Genomic DNA, 21,245 nt, shown 5'->3' with positions numbered 1-21,245 from the left:
TTTTATACACGTCCTGACAGTTGCCGTTAGTTCTGGCGCTTCTTTCGCGCCGTCGGTGTAATCAAAAATTTGTGAACAGATGTGCTGGCATTCATTCTGACAGAAGATACCGCACCCACAGGCTACAAAACGCAACGATTTCCTGCCCTGAGTGACTGGCGAAGTCCCAGCTGACGGCAGGGCACGGCTGGACTTCCCGCTAAAGCAGACAGCCTTCAGTCAGTCAGAACGTTTTTCTGGCAGCTGCCTCTTCCTCGTGGCAGCCTTTCAAGTAAACGCCGGCGGCCACAGCTGGGAACCCGGCAGTCGCTGAGCGCCCGGGATACTCGCCGTTCATCCAGCAGCTGAGGTTTGCGGAGGCGCAATAGAAGCCACTCTGCAACTGGATAATAAAAACAATACCATCTGTGAACTCTGCTTTCTCTGCGCAATAAACGTGTGGCAACCACAGTTCGTGTCTTTCTGTGTAACAGCCATCAAGATCTGCCTCCACATAGACTGCTACTTCCTTTCCTTTGGGAAATAAGATCGTGGGCGTTTCACCGTAACCGAACTACCTAATTTTTTATAGCACTCAGGAAGAGGGTAAATGTGGTCATTACGTTCAAATATATATACTTATATGAATATGGTGTCTCCGAGTACACCATCGCAGGCGCTCCTGTCTGTGATGTAGCGTCAAGGGTAACCGCAGCCACGGTCTCCGAGCTGATAGTCCATGCTGCTGCAAACGTCGTCGAACTGTTCGTGCAGATGGTTGTCGTCTTGCAAACGTCCCCATCTGTTGACTATTAAATTCCCTCCATCGACAGGCCCTGCTGGGTGTTGACCTACCGCCGTGTCATCCTCCACCAATGGTGACATTGGGTGTGGAATACAGGGGCATGGGGATAGCACCCTACTCTCCCGACTGTTGTGAATTTTCAGGACCTAGAGCCGAAAGAGCAGATACCATTGATGACCTGCACCCATCTAGAACGAAATTAGAATTACATTAATACCTTCAGCTGCTGACGGGCGTTGATATACATATCAACGTGGACAGGTGAAAAATGTGTACCGCGACGGTGACTCAAACACGGGCTCTCTTGCTTACATGGCAGATGCTCTATCCGAGCCACCGACGGCACAGAGGAGTGTGCGAGTGCAGGGACTGTCTCGAGCACGCCTCCCGCGAGACCCACATTCTCACCTTGTATGTCCACACATTACATTCGTAGTGTCCCTACCCAACACACTCATTACTCGTGGAAGAAATTCTTACCAAGTCCCGTAAGAGTTCGGGGAATATGTGTGCATCCACACAGAAGAAGGTCATGGCTGGTATCGCCAGAACTATATACTTATATGGATATGGTGTCTGTTCTTTCGAGATAGTCCCTGCAGTCGCACTGTGTGCCCTCGGTGGCTCAGACGGATAGAGCGTCTCCCATGTAAGCAAGGGATCCCGGGTTCGAGTCCTGGTTGGGGCACACATTTTCACCTGTCCCCCTTGATATGTATCAATGCCCGTCAGCAGCTGAAGGTATGAATATAATTCCAATTTCGTTCAAATATATGCAGGCAGAGAGAGAGAGAGAGAGACAGGGTGAGTGATTGAGAGAGAGTGAGAGAAAGAAAGAAAAGGGGGTGGTAGATGGGGTTCGGCAGTGAAGCTGTCTTAGTAATTTAATGGAATTGAGAGGGGCGGAGAAAACTAAGAATAATTTGCTACAAAATAAAATGCAAAATTATCCTTTGTTAATCACCAATCATACTAATAAATTCCCTCCGTCGACAGGCCCTGCTGGATCCATCGGTGTTGACCGACCGCCGTGTCATCCTCCACCAATAGTGACATTTGGATGTGGAGTACGGGAAGGTGGGGATAGCACCCCACTCTCCCAACTGTTGTGAATTTTCATGACCTAGAGCCGATAATACTCGACAAATAGCATCTCAGTTGCGATCAAAACTCTCACTGCACCGCGTTACAGTCTTTTCACCAGGTAAAAAGTCCCTGGTAATACCCAGAATAGAACCCCAGTTCTCTGCATGCCAGGCAACCATGCTGACAAGTCACCTACAGAGCCGAACTGTTATACGAGAAGTGTTTAAAAAGTAATACAACACATTTATTCTTCTTGGCCAATTTCGGATGTAAAAATGAGGAATTTGTTGTGGTACATCGTGGAATATTCCCTATTCAGCTGCTACAGTTTCACGAAGCTTCGATATGTGGCGGCACTGTACGTGAGCTTCAACAAAGGTGTGTTCCGATCAGACTTTTTGAGTTTCTTTTGGCAGAAAACCAGAGCATCGCAACTATTCATGGGCGCTTGCAGAATGTATACTGAGACCTGTCAGTGAACAAAAACACGGTTAGTCGTTGGGCGAAGCGTCTGTCATTATCGCAAGAAGGTCACGTAAGACCTGTGCGATCTCCAGCGTGCCGGCCGGCCAACAAACAGCTGTGACTCCTGCAATGAGGACACTTTCATTCGAGGTGCAAACAAACGTATCCTTCTCCATCAAAAACCAATGCGTCATACAAATCTGTGCATCCGAGAAAAACTCACAAAACTTCACGAAACTATCCTTGCTCATCCACACTACAGCCCGGGTCTTGCATCTTCTGACTCCCATCTGTTTGGCCCAATGAAGGATGCACTCCGCTGAAAACAGTACATGGATGCTGGGGAGATTGTTGATGCAACAAGACGTTGGGTTCGACAACGGTCAGTGGAGTGGTACCAAGGGGACATGCAGGCCTTCTCAGTAAGGTGACAGTAGGGCGTCTCACTAAACGGAGATTGTGTCCAAAAATAAGGTTTTGCAGCCAAAAGAGTTGGGAATAATATAGTTAATTGGAATCTCAATGAAATCAAACTGCATTCGGACAAAAGGGTTGCACTGCTTATTAAAGCTCCTCGTACTAATGTTAGTATGTCTGTCATGTACCTGAGATCTACATATTTAACACATAGACTATAGGTTGTAAGAGGCATGTACATATTTTTTTGTTTCAAGGTAGATAATTTTCTGTTACATCCGAATATCTACGTAGGGTATTTAAAAAGCATGTCACATATTCCTTCAAGAGCTAGTATTGGTGAAAATCTGAAGAAAAGTTCCTATGATTACATACGTACGGAAACCAACACTTGTTGAGATATGGGCCGTTGATGACAGTAGACAACCTGTAATTTATTTGCAGATGAGGCAGGATTTACAACAGACAGCACAGTACATTATTACAATACGCACGTATGGGTAGATGTAAATCCTCGAGTAGTCATGAAGGCAATCCGGTAAGATCACTTCAGTATCAACTTAAGGGAAGAAATTGTCGATGATAGACTCATGGGGCAGTATTCTTTACCAGACAGATTAACCAATTTCTGCACGACAAATTACCAGCGCTGATGGAGAAAGTTACCCTTGGAGATAGACAACGACTGTTGTTTATGCACGACGGGGCAGCATCCCATTTTCTGCGGGGAGTGTGGTAGTACCTCACCCCAATGTTTCATTGACTGTGGATTACTCAGGGCCTTCTGGTAGCACGGCCTCCCCGACCACCGAACCTGAATCAGTCTTCTTTCTCGGTATGAGAACATTTAAAGACATTGGTGTATGCTCAACTCATGGACAATGTGCAGACGTTACAGGAGCGTATGGCCAATGCGTGTGATGTAATCCGAATGGAGCCAGTGTATTTGTAAAGGTCCGTGATTTACTATGGAGAAGAGCCGAAGGTTGTGTCAGGATGCGTCCAAATAACATACAGCATTTCTCATCCCGTCTGCTTCTACGTAACAGACGGATGGGATTGAAAAGACAGATTTGTCCATATCTCAAAAGGGATTGGATGGACATCTCATTGGAGGAAATTTCTTTTACTTTCGACCATGTAATGGTACTTGAATTACGTAACCATTACGGCATCTCAACTCAACCTCTCGATACCAACAATATTCTACTGTGTTTCTGTAAAGTAGTTGACATATTTCTAAGACAACATTCAGATTTGATTTCATTAATGTAGAGGTACTTTGATACATCGATATGTTTATGTTGCAATGATATTATTCTTATGTGTATTCTTTCTTTTGTCATTATGATCTTTGACGTACTTGTAACTCTGATTTTTGGACGCGTAAGCGATTATTAGAATTAGAGAGTGGGACCTAGATAAAGTCAAGTCTTGGACATCATGTTGGAAAGACGTGTATTGTAGTCAGCTTATAAAATGTGAACTTTAACAGTGAGGAAGATGTTTTCAAATATGTGTTGTATTGTGAAGTGATGTTTTGTGTGTTACGTGCCATTGCAACAAAATCAATAAAAAAGAAGTGTAACTTGAATTCGGAGTGCTGATTACTTTTTTTACATCACCATTGTGCTAACTTTCAAAAGTTTAATCTTCAAGAATGGTTTGTGAAACACATCTATAAAACTTTTGAATATAGCAGAATAAAACCTAGACCTCTTTGCATCCGAGCTTGGAATCATCACCACCTAGATTTTCGACGATTGAGCCATGATTTTACAACGAGAACAGCGTGGGAAACACGAAAAGATGAGTGCCTAGTTTATTTATTATTACATGAAATGACTTTATTAACTGTGCTCTAATGACACCTGCCACATAATAACTTTGTTGTTGCCTGATGAAACGTCCCCTTTGAACAATTATACATGACTGTGCTTAAACTGACACACAATATTTTTAGCGCAACGCAATCTGACTTTCAAAAATCCCTACAAAAAAATGGCCCTGACTAACATTAACCCATACCTTTCACAAATCACTTACCCCACCAAAAATCTCCGTTACTCGAACTACTGCAATACAGCGAGCGCCACTACTGCCATCTAAATAAGAGATTCAAACTACTGAAGGCACTAACTACTGATGGGCGTAGTTAGCAAATGAATGTTTTTGATAGAGAACAAACAATGTATTTACCTCAATAGTGTTCAAAACTCATAATGTATATAGCAGTTCATGACATCCAGTCTTACAAATTTCAAAACTGCGCCATCTCTCTCCCCACATTCACCACTGCTGAAGGCTCACCTCCAACTGCGCAACGCTATGCGCTGTTCACATCCAGCTGCCCAACACTACAATGGCAGACAACAATGCAAACTAGCCACAGACTGCACACAGCACAGCCAGTGATTTTCATACAGAGCGCTACGTAACGTTGCCAATAAGAAAACATAAACAGCCTACTTACATAGCCCCCATGTTCCCCACAAAAAATTTTACAAATTGTTTTGGGCAGTGGCCAATAATGATTTGATAAAATTTTTGATAATTACAATAACAAAGATATCAAATGCACCCACTTATTGATACAATGTTGGTCAAAAGCTAAAATTTTCTCACTGTCTATAAAGACAGTCCTTATCATTCATCACAGTAACATTGCAGTGTTTTTCTCAAAGTCTGAGCAGTAAAAGAAAATGCACACGGAAGTAGTGGATTTCCACGCAATCTTGAAGAAGTAGTGTTGTCCTTCCAACAGGAAGACAGTGCTGACTCCTGACATGCAGACAGGTAATGGACCACAACAGAGGAAACCCACAGCAGAGTCATTCGATGTTTTGAAGAATATTGGTAGGTAGGTCATCACAGAGCAGACCAACTGTAGTCCTGGTAGAGATTACGGTATTGGTGGGCCACCAGAGGTGCAGACCCAGTGCAGTCCTTGTAGAAATAATGGTATTGGTGGGCCATCAAAGATGCAGACCCACTGTAGTCCATGTAGAGACGGCCAGCCGCCATCTGTTGCGACTGTGCATGTGCACAACCACCATTGAAGGGTCTTGCAGAGAATATAGCAAGTCCATAACCACCACTTGTGCACTCACAAAGTTTTTGGAATTGTCCTTAGAACCAGCGATGCTGTTAACTAGTCCCTTGCTGAATTATCAACACACATGCAAACACTATCAGTCCCTATTTCTCACGTATTGTCCATATACTATGACCAACAGAAACGTGTGCAGTGAACTTACAAGTTACTTAATTTGATGAACTGGCGTCAATTACAATTTTATAACATAAGAATGCAATAACAAAGGTACAAAATACATCATTAAAGAACATAACAGTACACATAACATTTGTAGTAACACAGACTTTACAAAAGAATAGAAATAAACATGCACATCGGTGTTACAAAAATTATGACATAGGTACATACATAAAGATCAGAATAACTTTTGAAACATGAACTTCACATATGAGCAACAAAACAGAATAAATAATGTCTAAACATCTTTACAAAGTAAATAACATATTATTAGAAAAATTCTACAACATAACTCTTATTAGCTAAACACATAAAGGCAGGAAAAACACAAATATACAAGAGTACACAAACACATAGGGGGATAACACAATGGAAAGGACAGGGTTCGTTTTCAGTGTAACATTTGGTACTGCAGTCCAACCCAAAACTTCATTCCATATATCGTCCCTCTTACTTCAACATTTGCTCCAGCCAAAAACAATCCTATCCAAGCATGCTTTCTGTATTCTGTTCACATCCTCTTTCAAAAATAGTTTTTCTCCACTGTGCACTACTTTTTTGGCCAAACCATTTTCTTATAGCTTCTCAATGCATTTCTTCCGATTCATCATAGTTAGTTTCTTATATAGTCTACCCCCTCTTAAGCTAACTTAAATCTACTGAGCTCAGATATATATGCCAAGGGACGAGGCAATGCAGCAGCACATAACAAATTAACACAAACAGCAATGACAAAGAAATGGAAATTGCCTAAGTAAGCTACAGTTAATCTAAATTACCAAGCAATGCAACATTACAACTAATATGAGCCAATGTGCAGCAACAAGAAAAATAAATCAGTAGTAAAACTAGCTTAACAGAGTAATACAAAGTGAAATTTAGTAGCACTATGCCTGGCAAACAGCAGCAGCAAATGCAATAACTTATATCTAAACATGACATAGCTCAAGCAGAAAACATATTACAGTAAAAATAGCCATGTTTAATATCTATGTCACATCTTAACACTAGGGTGATGCATCACGAGAACTTACTCTAGCAGACAAGTTACCAAAAAAAAATTATTTATGCAGTTCCTGTGAAGGGAAATGTCTATTTATGTTCCCTCGTTTTCTTGGAAGTAGATTATAAATTGTACTTTGAAAGTTATGAAATGTATGTAAATGCGTGAATGTATCACAATGCCGGCGAAAATTTTTGGACACTGTTATATTCATAAGATTTTGTATCTACACATTTGCAACGCAAATTCTCGACCTGTGAAATTTTCTATATGAGACTGCCACTGTAGTGCAAACTGATGTTGTAAATATTTCGGTAAGAAAGTTAAGTGACCACCTGCACGTAATGCGTCGTGGGCACCCAGCTGGGCGACAGTCGCCTAGAAAAACGCCATTAGTGTGTGCGTTTCAGAGGCACAGGTGGAGAAAAAAAAAAGGAGGTCATTAGCCTCGCTATTGACATTCCTTTGTAGAAAGCATCGCAAATACGACACGCTCAAACTTGAAAACATATGATTATACTGTGGAGCTCTTAATTTATGATATTTACTAAAATGCCTAATGAAACGATGAGAAACATTTCACGGCTATTGTCTTGCTAGTTGAGAGGAATGCCATATTATGCAACGTCCCTTTAGAACAATTATACATGACTGTGCTTAAACTGACACACAATATTTTTTTTAGCACAACGCAATCTGACTTTCATTAATCCCTACAAAAGAATGGCCCTGACTAACATTAACCTATACCTTTCACAAATCACTTACCTCACAATAATCTTCGTTACTCGAACTACTGCAATACAGCGAGCGCCACTACTACCAGCTAAATAAAAGATTCAAACTACGGAAGGCACTAACTACTGATAGGCATAGTTAGCAAATGAAATATTTTAATAGAGAACAAACAATGTATTTACCTTAATAGTGTTGAAAAATCATAATATACATAGCAGTTCATGACATCCAGTCTTACAAATTTCAAAACTCCGCCATCTCTCTCCCCACATCCACCACCGCTGGCGGCTCACCTCCAACTGCGCAACGCTATGCGCTGTTAACATCCAGCTGCCACTGCTCCACACTACAAAGGCAGACAACAATGCAAACTGGCAACAGACTGCACAGAGCACAGCCAGTGATTTTCATACAGAGCGCTACGTAATGTTGCCAATAAGAAAACATAAACAGCCTACTTACATAGCCCCCATGCTCCCCACATAAAATTTTACAAGTTGTTTTGGGCAGTGGCCAATAGTGATTTGATAAAATGTTACATAATTACAATAACAAAGATATCAAATGCACACACTTATTGATACAATGTTGGTCAAAAACTAAAATTTTCTCACAGTCCATAAAGACAGTCCTGATCATTCATCACAGTAACATTGCAGTGTTTTCCTCAAAGTCTGAGCAGTAAAAGAAAATGCACACGGAAGTAGCGGATTTCCATGCAATCTTGAAGAAGTAGTGTTGTCCTTCCAACGGAAAGACAGTGCTGACTCTTGACATGCAGACAGGTATTGGTCCACAACAGAGCAAACCCACAGCAGAGTCAGTCGAAATTTTGAAGAGTATTGGTAGGTAGGTCATCACAGAGCAGACCCACTGTAGTCCTGGTAGAGATTATGTTATTGGTGGGCCACCAGAGGTGCAGACCCACTGCAGTCCTTGTAGAAATAATGGTACTGGTGAGTCAGCAAAGGTGTAGACCCACTGTAGTCCTTGTAGAAATGGCCAGCAGCCATCTGTTGTGACTGTGCAGGTGCATAATCACCATTGAAGAGTCTTGCGAATAATAGAGCAAGTCCATAACCACCACTTGTGCATTCACAAAGTTTTTGGAATTGTCCTTAGAACCAGCAATGCTGTCATCCAGTCCCTTGCTGAATTATTAACACACGTGCAAACACTAACAGTCCCTACTTCTCACATATTGTCCATATACTATGACCAACAGAAACGTGTGCAGTGAAATGTAACTTACAAGTTAATAATATGATGAACTGGTATCAATTACGATTTTATAACATAAGAATACAATAACAACGATACAAAATACATCATTAAAAACATAATAATACAGATAACATTTGTAGTAATAGGGGCTTTACAAAAGAATAGAAATAAACATATACATCAGTGTTACAGGAATTATGACATAAATACATAAAAGATCAGAATAATTATTGAAACATCAACTTCACACATGAGCATTAAAACAGAACAGAATTAATAATGTCTAACATTTACAAAGTAAATAACATATTATTAATGCAAATTATACACTCCTGGAGATGGAAAAAAGAACACATTGACACCGGTGTGTCAGACCCACCATACTTGCTCTGGACACTGCGAGAGGAACCGCGGTGTTGGCCGTCGAATGGCGCTAGCTGCGCAGCATTTGTGCACCGCCGCCGTCAGTGTCAGCCAGTTTGCCGTGGCATACGGAGCTCCATCGCAGAATTTAACACTGGTAGCATGCCGCGACAGCATGGACGTGAACCGTATGTGCAGCTGACGGACTTTCAGCGAGGGCGTATAGTGGGCATGCGGGAGGCCGGGTGGACGTACCGCCGAATTGCTCAACATGTGGGGCATGAGGTCTCCACAGTACATTGATGTTGTCGCCAGTGGTCGGTGGAAGGTGCACGTGCCCGTCGACCTGGGACCGGACTGCAACGACGCACGGATGCACGCCAAGACCGTAGGATCCTACGCAGTGCCGTAGGGGACCGCACCGCCACTTCCCAGCAAATTAGGGACACTGTTGCTTCTGGGGTATCGGCGAGGACCATTCGCAACCATCTCCATGAAGCTGGGCTATGGTCCCGCACACCGTTAGGCCGTCTTCCGCTCACGCCCCAACATCGTGCAGCCCGCCTCCAGTGGTGTCGCGACAGGCGTGAATGGAGGGACGAATGGAGACGTGTCGTCTTCAGCGATGAGAGTCGCTTCTGCCTTGGTGCCAATGATGGTCATATGCGTGTTTGGCGCCGTGCAGGTGAGCGCCACAATCAGGACTGCATACGACTGAGGCACACAGGGCCAACACCCGGCATCATGGTGTGGGGAGCGATCTCCTACACTGGCCGTACACCACTGGTGATTGTCGAGGGGACATTGAATAGTGCACGGTACATCCAAACCATCATCGAACCCATCGTTCTACCATTTCTAGACCGGCAAGGGAACTTGCTGTTCCAACAGGACAATGCACGTCCGCATGTATCACGTGCCACCCAACGTGCTCTAGAAGGTGTAAGTCAACTACCCCGGCCAGCAAGATCTCCGGATCTGTCCCCCATTGAGCATGTTTGGGACTGGATGAAGCGTCGTCTCACGCGGTCTGCACGTCCAGCACGAACGCTGGTCCAACTGAGGCGCCAGGTGGAAATGGCATGGCAAGCCGTTCCACAGGACTACATCCAGCATCTCTACGATCGTCTCCATGGGAGAATAGCAGCCTGCATTGCTGCGAAAGGTGGATATACACTGTACTAGTGCCGACATTGTGCATGCTCTGTTGCCTGTGTCTATGTGCCTGTGGTTCTGTCAGTGTGATCATGTGATGTATCTGACCCCAGGAATGTGTCAATAAAGTTTCCCCTTCCTGGGACAATGAATTCACGGTGTTCTTATTTCAATTTCCAGGAGTGTATTTGAGGATAACAGTATTCCTCATCATAGGTCATGTAGCTGAGTATTAGAAAAATTCTACAACATAAGTCTTATCAGATAAACATATAAAGACAGGAAGAACATAAATACACAAGGGTACACAAACACATAGTGGGATAACACAAGGAAAGGAGAGTATTTGTTTTACTGCAGTATTTTGCAAACAAAACTTTCTTTACTTCTCGGAGATCTTCCTTCGTTCTTCATTATTTCCAAAAGTCGTATCTATAACTGCTTTCTGGACTTTTCTCGTATAGCCTCTCAGTGCATTTCTTCAAATTCATTGCAACTCATTCTCTTATAAGCTACCCCCTCTTAAGCTAACTTAAATCTACTGAGCTCAGATGCTAAACTAAGCGACGAGGCAATGCAGCAGCACAAAACAATTAACACAAACAGCAATGACAAAAAATGGAAAATTGCAAAGCAAGCTACAGTAAATCTAAATTACCAAGCAATGCAACATTACAACTAATATGAGCCAATGTGCAGCAACAAGAAAAATAAATCAGTAGTAAAACTAGCTTAACAGAGTAATACAAAGTGAAATTTAGTAGCACTATGCCTGGCAAGCAGCAGCAGCAAATGCAATAACTTATATCTGAACATGACATAGCTCAAGCAAAAAAATATTACATTAAAGACAACAATGCAGACAAGGGAAATGTATATTCACATCTTAATGTCTATGTAATGAAAGTGGTGCACCACAAGAAGTTATTCTACCAAAAAAATTACCAAGTAGTTGAAAAGAAAATTCCGTATGCAATTCCTGTGAAGGGAAATGTCTTTTTATGCTCCATTTTTTTTAATAGATCATAAAATTATTTACTGGATCTGTAGGCATAAACTATTTATATTAGTACATCTATTAAATTTTATTTTAACCAATGCTGCTGCAGCTAGAAACTTGATATTAAACAAAATGAGTAAATAAATACATAAAGCAAGCCAATGGCATTTCTCTCAACTAGAAAGACAACAGCCGTGAAATGTATCTCATCGTTTCATTAGGCATTTTAGTAAATATCATAAATCTACATCTACATCTATACTCCGCGAGCCACCTTACGGTGTCTGGCGGAGGGTACTTATTGTACCACTATCTGATCCCCCCTTCCCTGTTCCATTCACGAATTGTGCGTGGGAAGAACGACTGCTTGTAAGTCTCCGTATTTGCTCTAATTTCTCGGATCTTTTCGTTGTGATCATTACGCGAGATATATGTGGGCGGTAGTAATATGTTGCCCATCTCTTCCCGGAATGTGCTCTCTCGTAATTTCGATAATAAACCTCTCCGTATTGCGTAACGCCTTTCTTGAAGTGTCCGCCACTGGAGCTTGTTCAGCATCTCCGTAACGCTCTCGCGCTGACTAAATGTCCCCATGACGAATCGCGCTGCTTTTCGCTGGATCATGTCTATCTCTTCTATTAATCCAACCTGGTAAGGGTCCCATACTGATGAGCAATACTCAAGAATCGGACGAGCAAGCGTTTTGTAAGCTACTTCTTTCGTCGATGAGTCACATTTTCTTAGAATTCTTCCTATGAATCTCAACCTGGCGCCTGCTTTTCCCACTATTTGTTTTATGTGATCATTCCACTTCAGATCGCTCTGGATAGTAACTCCTAAGCATTTTACGGTCGTTACCGCTTCCAATGATTTACCACCTATGGCATAATCGTACTGGAATGGATTTCTGCCCCTATGTATGCGCATTATATTACATTTATCTACGTTTAGGGAAAGCTGCCAGCTGTCGCACCGTGCATTAATCCTCTGCAGGTCCTCCTGGAGTACGTACGAGTCTTCTGATGTTGCTACTTTCTTGTAGACAACCGTGTCATCTGCAAATAGCCTCACGGAGCTACCGATGTTGTCAACTAAGTCATTTATGTATATTGTAAACAATAAAGGTCCTATCACGCTTCCCTGCGGTACTCCCGAAATTACCTCTACATCTGCAGATTTTGAACCGTTAAGAATGACATGTTGTGTTCTTTCTTCTAGGAAATCCTGAATCCAATCACAAACCTGGTCCGATATTCCGTAAGCTCGTATTTTTTTCACTAAACGTAAGTGCGGAACCGTATCAAATGCCTTCCTGAAGTCCAGGAATACGGCATCAATCTGCTCGCCAGTGTCTACGGCACTGTGAATTTCTTGGGCAAATAGGGCGAGCTGAGTTTCACATGATCTCTGTTTGCGGAATCCATGTTGGTTATGATGAAGGAGATTTGTATTATCTAAGAACGTCATAATACGAGAACACAAAACATGTTCCATTATTCTACAACAGATTGACGTAAGCGAAATAGGCCTATAATTATTCGCATCTGATTTATGACCCTTCTTGAAAATGGGAACGACCTGCGCTTTCTTCCAGTCGCTAGGTACTTTACGTTCTTCCAGCGATCTACGATAAATTACTGATAGAAAGGGGGCAAGTTCTTTAGCATAATCACTGTAGAATCTTAAGGGTATCTCGTCTGGTCCGGATGCTTTTCCGCTACTAAGTGATAGCAGTTGTTTTTCAATTCCGATATCGTTTATTTCAATATTTTCCATTTTGGCGTCCGTGCGACGGCTGAAGTCAGGGACCGTGTTACGATTTTCCGCAGTGAAACAGTTTCGGAACACTGAATTCAGTATTTCTGCCTTTCTTCGGTCGTCCTCTGTTTCGGTGCCATCGTGGTCAACGAGTGACTGAATAGGGGATTTAGATCCGCTTACCGATTTTACATATGACCAAAACTTTTTAGGGTTCTTGTTTAGATTGTTTGCCAATGTTTTATGTTCGAATTCGTTGAATGCTTCTCTCATTGCTCTCTTTACGCTCTTTTTCGCTTCGTTCAGCTTTTCCTTATCAGCTATGATTCGACTACTCTTAAACCTATGATGAAGCTTTCTTTGTTTCCGTAGTACCTTTCGTACATGATTGTTATACCACGGTGGATCTTTCCCCTCGCTTTGGACCTTAGTCGGTACGAACTTATCTAAGGCGTACTGGACGATGTTTCTGAATTTTTTCCATTTTTGTTCCACATCCTCTTCCTCAGAAATGAACGTTTGATGGTGGTCACTCAGATATTCTGCGATTTGTGCCCTATCACTCTTGTTAAGCAAATATATTTTCCTTCCTTTCTTGGCATTTCTTATTACACTTGTAGTCATTGATGCAACCACTGACTTATGATCACTGATACCCTCTTCTACATTCACGGAGTCGAAAAGTTCCGGTCTATTTGTTGCTATGAGGTCTAAAACGTTAGCTTCACGAGTTGGTTCTCTAACTATCTGCTCGAAGTAATTCTCGGACAAGGCAGTCAGGATAATGTCACAAGAGTCTCTGTCCCTGGCTCCAGTTCTGATTGTGTGACTATCCCATTCTATACCTGGTAGATTGAAGTCTCCCCCTATTACAATAGTATGATCACGAAACTTCTTCACGACGTTCTGCAGGTTCTCTCTGAGGCGCTCAACTACTACGGTTGCTGATGCAGGTGGTCTATAGAAGCATCCGACTATCATATCTGACCCACCTTTGATACTTAACTTAACCCAGATTATTTCACATTCGCATTCGCTAATAACTTCACTGGATATTATTGAATTCTTTACTGCTATAAATACTCCTCCACCATTGGCGTTTATCCTATCCTTGCAGTATATATTCCATTCTGTGTCTAGGATTTCGTTACTGTTCACTTCCGGTTTTAACCAACTTTCCGTTCCTAATACTATATGCGCACTATTTCCTTCAATAAGAGATACTAATTCAGGAACCTTGCCCTGGATACTCCTGCAGTTTACCAATATTACGTTAACTTTTCCTGTTTTTGGTCTCTGAGGACGGACGTTCTTTATCAACAATGATAATGTCCTCTCTGGTAAGCCGTCAGGTATTTTATCGTTTCGCCCAAGGGGGGGTCCCTCTAACCTAAAAAACCCCCGTGTGCACGCCACACGTACTCTGCTACCCTAGTAGCTGCTTCCGGTGTGTAGTGCACGCTTGACCTGTCTAGGGGGGCCCTACAGTTCTCCACCCAATAACGGAGGTCGATGAATTTGCAACCATTATAGTCGCAGAGTCGTCTGAGCCTCTGGTTTAGACCCTCCACACGGCTCCAAACCAGAGGACCGCGATCGACTCTGGGCACTATGCTGCAGATATTAAGCTCAGCTTGCGCTCCGCGTGCGATGCTGGGTGTCTTCACCAAATCAGCCAGCCGCCGGAAGGAACCAAGGATGGCCTCAGAACCCAAGCGGCAGGCGTCATTCGTTCCGACATGTGCTACTATCTGCAGCCGGTCACACCCAGTGCGTTCAATAGCTGCCGGAAGGGCCTCCTCCACATTATGGACGAGACCCCCCGGCAAGCACACCGAGTGCACACTGGCATTCTTCCCCGACCTACCCGCTATTTTCCTAAGGGGCTCCATAACCCGCCTAACGTTGGAGCTCCCTATAACTAATAGGCCCGCCCTCTGTGACTGTCGGGACCTTGCCGGAGAATCGGCCACTGGCCCAACAGGCGAGGCATCCTGTGGTGGCTCGGAAACGATGTCATCACCACTAGGAAGCACCCCGTACCTGTTGGAAAGGGGTAAGGCAGCTGCCACGCAGCCAGATCCCACCTTCGCCTTTCGGCCAGGCACACGCGAGCCCGCCACTGTCCGCCATTCACCCTGGAGTGATGGCTGACCGGTAAGATGCTCACTGCCGGAAGACGCAGCGACATCAGGGGTTCCATGTGATTCCAAGGCCACCGAAGTAGGCATAGGTCTCACCACAGTTGCCCCAACGCCACTACGAGCCGACGCCTGCGCCTCGAGCTCGATGAGCCTAACAGACAAAGCCTCCACCTGCCCCCGAAGAGTGGCTAATTCTCCTTGCGTCCGCTCACAACAACCACAGTCCCTACACATGACTATGTTTACCCTACTCTATACGGTGACAAATTCCCAAGATAATCTTCTGATGAGCTACTCTGATAATCAAGAAACACTCACTGAAATACGAGACGTGAAAACTACGCTAGGTTTTCCCAGAAAAACTATTTAAAAGCTAAGCTCAGCAAATAAGTACAAAAACGCTTTATACAAACAGTACTCGCTGCTGCTGGTGCTCTCGCTCTGGCTGTCACAAGACAACTGCTGATTCAAGTGACTAGTGGCTAACGGCCGCGAAACAAACAAAAGACGGTTCCACAGTATAATCATATGTTTTCAAGTTTGAGCGTGTCGTATTTGCGATGCTTTCTACAAAGGATGTCAATAGTGAGGATAATGGCCTCCCCCTTTTTTTTTCTACCTGTGCCTCTGAAAAGCCACACACTAACGGCTTTTTCTCCAGGCGTCTGACACAACTGGGTGCCCATGACGCATTACGTGCAGGTGGTCACTTAACTTTCTTACGGAAATATTTACAACAGCAGTTTGCATTACAGTGACAGTCTCATACAAAAAATTTCACAGGTCGAGAATTTGCGTCGTGCCGGCAGAAGTGGTCGTGTGGTTAAAGGCACTGCAGTCTGGAACCACAAGACCGCTATGCTCGCAGGTTCGAATCCTGCCTCGGGCATGGATGTGTGTGATGTCCTTAGGTTAGTTAGGTTTAACTAGTTCTAAGTTCTAGGGGACTAATGACCTCAGCAGTTGAGTCCCATAGTGCTCAGAGCCATTTGAACCATTTGAATTTACGTTGCAAATGAGTAGAAACAAAATCCTATGAATATAACAGTGTTCAAAAAGTTTTCGCCCGCATTGTGATACATTCACGCATTTACACATTTTTCCTAACTCTTAAAGTACGATTCTTGGTTTCCAACATCCTTTTCCACAAATCAGCGTCCCTAACCACTATTCATTATTCATATACATATTCGTCGACACCTCTTCAATATTTCATCAAAATAAATACGTAGCATACTCAAATAACTAATATAGCATCAGCTTATTGATCATAAACATACCGCAACAGCATAATACACATAGTCATCATAATAATAACATCATAACACCTCAGTCAACTCTCAAAATCGTTGTAACTTTCTCCAATAATTTCAAAACCTAAAAAAAATTCTCTGCTCATGTCAAAAGTGTCATCTGCCTCTAACGTACTTTAAACATCATTATCTCATACCAAATACATCATTCAAAGCTCTCATAGTATCACAATGGTTCCAAAGAATATCAACAGTTCACAAAGTACAGACAAAATACAATTTCATAAGTGTGAAATTATCCAACTGTGTCATTGCGTAAACATGTGTCAGTGACACAAAAAAATTTTTTTGTTTCTCTGTTAAATAATCAGATAGCTGTGTAATTCTGTGTTGGAGAAATATGGTTGTTGTTGTTGTTGTTGTGGTCTTCAGTCCTGAGACTGGTTTGATGCAGCTCTCCATGCTACTCTATCCTGTGCAAGCTTCTTCATCTCCCAGTACCTACTGCAACCTACATCCTTCTGAATCTGCTTAGTGTATTCATCTCTTGGTCTCCCTCTACGATTTTTACCCTCCACGCTGCCCTCCAATGCTAAATTTATGATCCCTTGATGCCTCAAAACATGTCCTACCAACCGATCCCTTCTTCTAGTCAAGTTGTGCCACAAACTTCTCTTCTCACCAATCCTATTCATCACCTCCTCATTAGTTATGTGATCTACCCATCTAATCTTCAGCATTCTTCTGTAGCACCACATTTCAAAAGCTTCTATTCTCTTCTTGTCCAGGTTATTTATCGTCCATGTTTCACTTCCATACATGGCTACACTCCACACAAATACTTTCAGAAACGACTTCCTGACACTTAAATCTATACTCGATGTTAACAAATTTCTCTTCTTCAGAAACGATTTCCTTGCCATTGCCAGTCTACATTTTATATCCTCTCTACTTCGACCATCATCAGTTATTTTACTCCCTAAATAGCAAAACTCCTTTACTACTTTAAGTGTCTCATTTCCTAATCTAATTCCTTCAGCATCACCCGATTTAATTTGACTACATTCCATTATCCTCGTTTTGCTTTTGTTGATGTTCATCTTATATCCTCCTTTCAAGACACTGTCCATTCTGTTCAACTGCTCTTCCAAGTCCTTTGCTGTCTCTGACAGAATTACAATGTCATCGGCGAACCTCAAAGTTTTTACTACTTCTCCTTGAATTTTAATACCTACTCCGAATTTTTCTTTTGCTTCCTTTACTGCTTGCTCAATATAAAGATTGAATAACATCGGGGAGAGGCTACAACTCTGTCTCACTTCTCTCCCATCCACTGCTTCCCTTTCATGCCAATCGACTCTTATAACTGCCATCTGGTTTCTGTACATATTGTAAATAGCCTTTCACTCCCTGTATTTTAGCCCTACCACCTTCAGAATTTGAAAGAGAGTATTCCAGTTAACATTGTCAAAAGCTTTCTCTAAGTCTACAAATGCTAGAAACGTAGGTTTGCCTTTCCTTAACGTTTCTTCTAAGATAAGTCGTAAGGTTAGTATTGCCTCATGTGTTCCAACATTTCTGCAGAATCCAAACTGATCTTCCCCGAGGTCCGCTTCTACCAGTTTTTCCATTCGTATGTAAAGAATTCGCGTTAGTATTTTGCAGCTGTGACTTATTAAACTGATAGTTCGGTAATTTTCACATCTGTCAACACCTGCTTTCTTTGGGATTGGAATTACTATATTCTTCTTGAAGTCTGAGGGTATTTCGCCTGTCTCATACATCTTGCTCACCAGATGGTAGAGCTTTGTCATGACTGGCTCTCCCAAGGCCATCAGAAGTTCTAATGGAATGTTGTCTACTCCCGGGGCCTTGTTTCGACTCAGGTCTTTCAGTGCTCTGTCAAACTCTTCACACAGTATCTTATCTCCCATTTCGTCTTCATCTACATCCTCTTCCATTTCCATAATATTGTTCTCAAGCACATTGCCCTTGTATAAACCCTCTATATACTCCTTCCACCTTTCTGCCTTCCCTTCTTTGCTTAGAACTGGGTTTCCATCTGAGTTCTTGATATTCATACAAGTGGTTCTCTTCTCTCCAAAGGTCTCTTTAATTTTCCTGTAGGCAGTATCTATCTTACCCCTAGTGAGACAAGCCTCTACATCCTTACATTTATCCTCTAGCTATCCCCGCTTAGCCATTTTGCACTTCCTGTCGATCTCATTTTTGAGACGTTTGTATTCCTTTTTGCCTGCTTCATTTACTGCATTTTTATATTTTCTCCTTTCATCAATTAAATTCAATATTTCTTCTCTTACCCAAGGATTTCCATTAGGCCTCGTCTTTTTACCTACTTGATCGTCTGCTGCCTTCACTACTTCATCCCTCAGAGCTACCCATTCTTCTTCTACTGTATTTCTTTCCCGCATTTCTGTCAATTGTTCCCTTATGCTTTCCCTGAAACTCTCTACAACCTCTGGTTCTTTCAGTTTATCCAGGTCCCAACTCCTTAAATTCCCACCTTTTTGCAGTTTCTTCAGTTTCAATCTGCAGTTCATAACCAATAGATTGTGGTCAGAATCCACATCTGCCCCTGGAAATGTCTTACAATTTAAATCCTGGTTCCTAAATCTCTGTCTTACCATTATATAATCTATCTGATACCTTTTAGTATCTCCAGGATTCTTCCAGGTATACAACCTTCTTTTATGATTCTTGAACCAAGTGTTAGCTATGATTAAGTCATGCTCTGTGCAAAATTCTACAAGGCGACTTCCTCTTTCATTTCTTCCCCCCAATCCATATTCTCCTACTATGTTTCCTTCTCTACCTTTTCCTACTGACGAATTCCAGTCACCCATGACTATTAAATTTTCGTCTCCCTTCACTACCTGAATAATTTCTTTTATCTCGTCATACATTTCATCTATTTCTTCATCATCTGCAGAGCTAGTTGGCATATAAATTTGTACTACTGTAGTAGGCATGGGCTTTGTGTCTATCTTGGCCACAATAATGCGTTCACTATGCTGTTTGTAATAGCTAACCCGCACTCCTATTTTTTTATTCATTATTAAACCTACTCCTGCATTACCCCTATTTGATTTTGTATTTATAACCCTGTATTCACCTGACCAAAAGTCTTGTTCCTCCTGCCACCAAACTTCACTAATTCCCACTATATCTAACTTTAACCTATCCATTTCCCTTTTTAAATTTTCTTACGTACCTGCCCAATTAAGGGATCTGACATTTCACGCTCTGATCCATAGAACGCCAGTTTTCTTTCTCCTGATAACGACGTCCTCTTGAGTAGTCCCCGCCCGGAGATCCGAATGGGGGACTATTTTACCTCCGGAATATTTTACCCAAGAGGACGCCATCATCATTTAATGATACAGTAAAGCTGCATTTCCTCAGGAAAAATTACGGCTGTAGTTTCCCCTTGCTTTCAGCCATTCGCAGTAACAGCACAGCAAGGCCGTTTTGGTTAATGTTACAACGCCAGATCAGTCCATCATCCAGACTGTTGCCCCTGCAACTACTGAAAAGGCTGCTGCCCCTCTTCGGGAACCACATGTTTGTCTGGCCTCTCAACAGATACCCCTCCGTTGTGGTTGCACCTACGGTACAGCCATTTGTATCTCTGAGGCACGCAAGCCTCCCCACCAACGGCAAGGTCCATGGTTCATGGGGGGAGAGAGAAATATGGTACCGATGTGTGAAGTTGTATAAGCAAATACCATATTAGCTAGGGATCCTTGTGCTTGCCACACACATGGTACACAAAGAAGCGTGTACCTCCCTGAGGATTAATGTAATTATACCCTCAGGTGTTACAGATTACTGAAATGGAATGAAATGTATCACGGAAAACCATTGTATCATTGTTCTTCAAATATCTTAAAAAAATAAATGTTTCAAGTGCGAAATTAATCACTCAAATACGTGTACTGTAGCGCTAAACTGTGCGCCATGTTGTAAGATAATCTCTGTGGAAGTCTCGTAGTTATCGTCCTCCGAAAGCTAAATTCTGCAGAAGTCAATGTACTTACCTCATGATAAACAAAAGTGAAATGCTTTGTGTATAGATATCGTAGTTATTATGCTTATTGTTGTGATGAAGAAAGTACTGTACTGTAATGTATTGTTGTGCTACGGAAAAGGCTGTCTCATTGTAGCTATACCACAAAAGTTACTACTAAGACATGTTTTACTTTCCAGAAGAATTCAGAAAAACTGTGCAGATCTAAAACAGATACACCGCAAAAACAGCATTGTAAATTGTCACTCATTAGTAGCGTCGTGATAAAGTCGTGTAGCTGTCAAATAAACTAACCACTGTGTCATCTGGTATCTCTCAGAAAGCACTTTAAATCCATAATGTATTTTCAAGTAAACCAAAATGTTGCATTAAAATCTCATTAGCAGTACCAGTATGTGTCCTAAGTATGTAAGCCTGATAGTCGTTACGTAATCGTGCAACTAACAACCAAGAATGTACAAATACAACACTGTGTCGTCTGTTCACTATAACAATGCATTCGTAATTTCTGTTTAGAAATGTTCCCTAGGTTC

Source organism: Schistocerca serialis, chromosome 1 (genome assembly GCF_023864345.2).
Source record: "Schistocerca serialis cubense isolate TAMUIC-IGC-003099 chromosome 1, iqSchSeri2.2, whole genome shotgun sequence".
Taxonomy (NCBI): Eukaryota; Metazoa; Arthropoda; class Insecta; order Orthoptera; family Acrididae; genus Schistocerca; species Schistocerca serialis.
The sequence above is the reverse complement of the archived record's forward strand: the minus strand, read 5'-3'. Positions refer to the sequence as shown.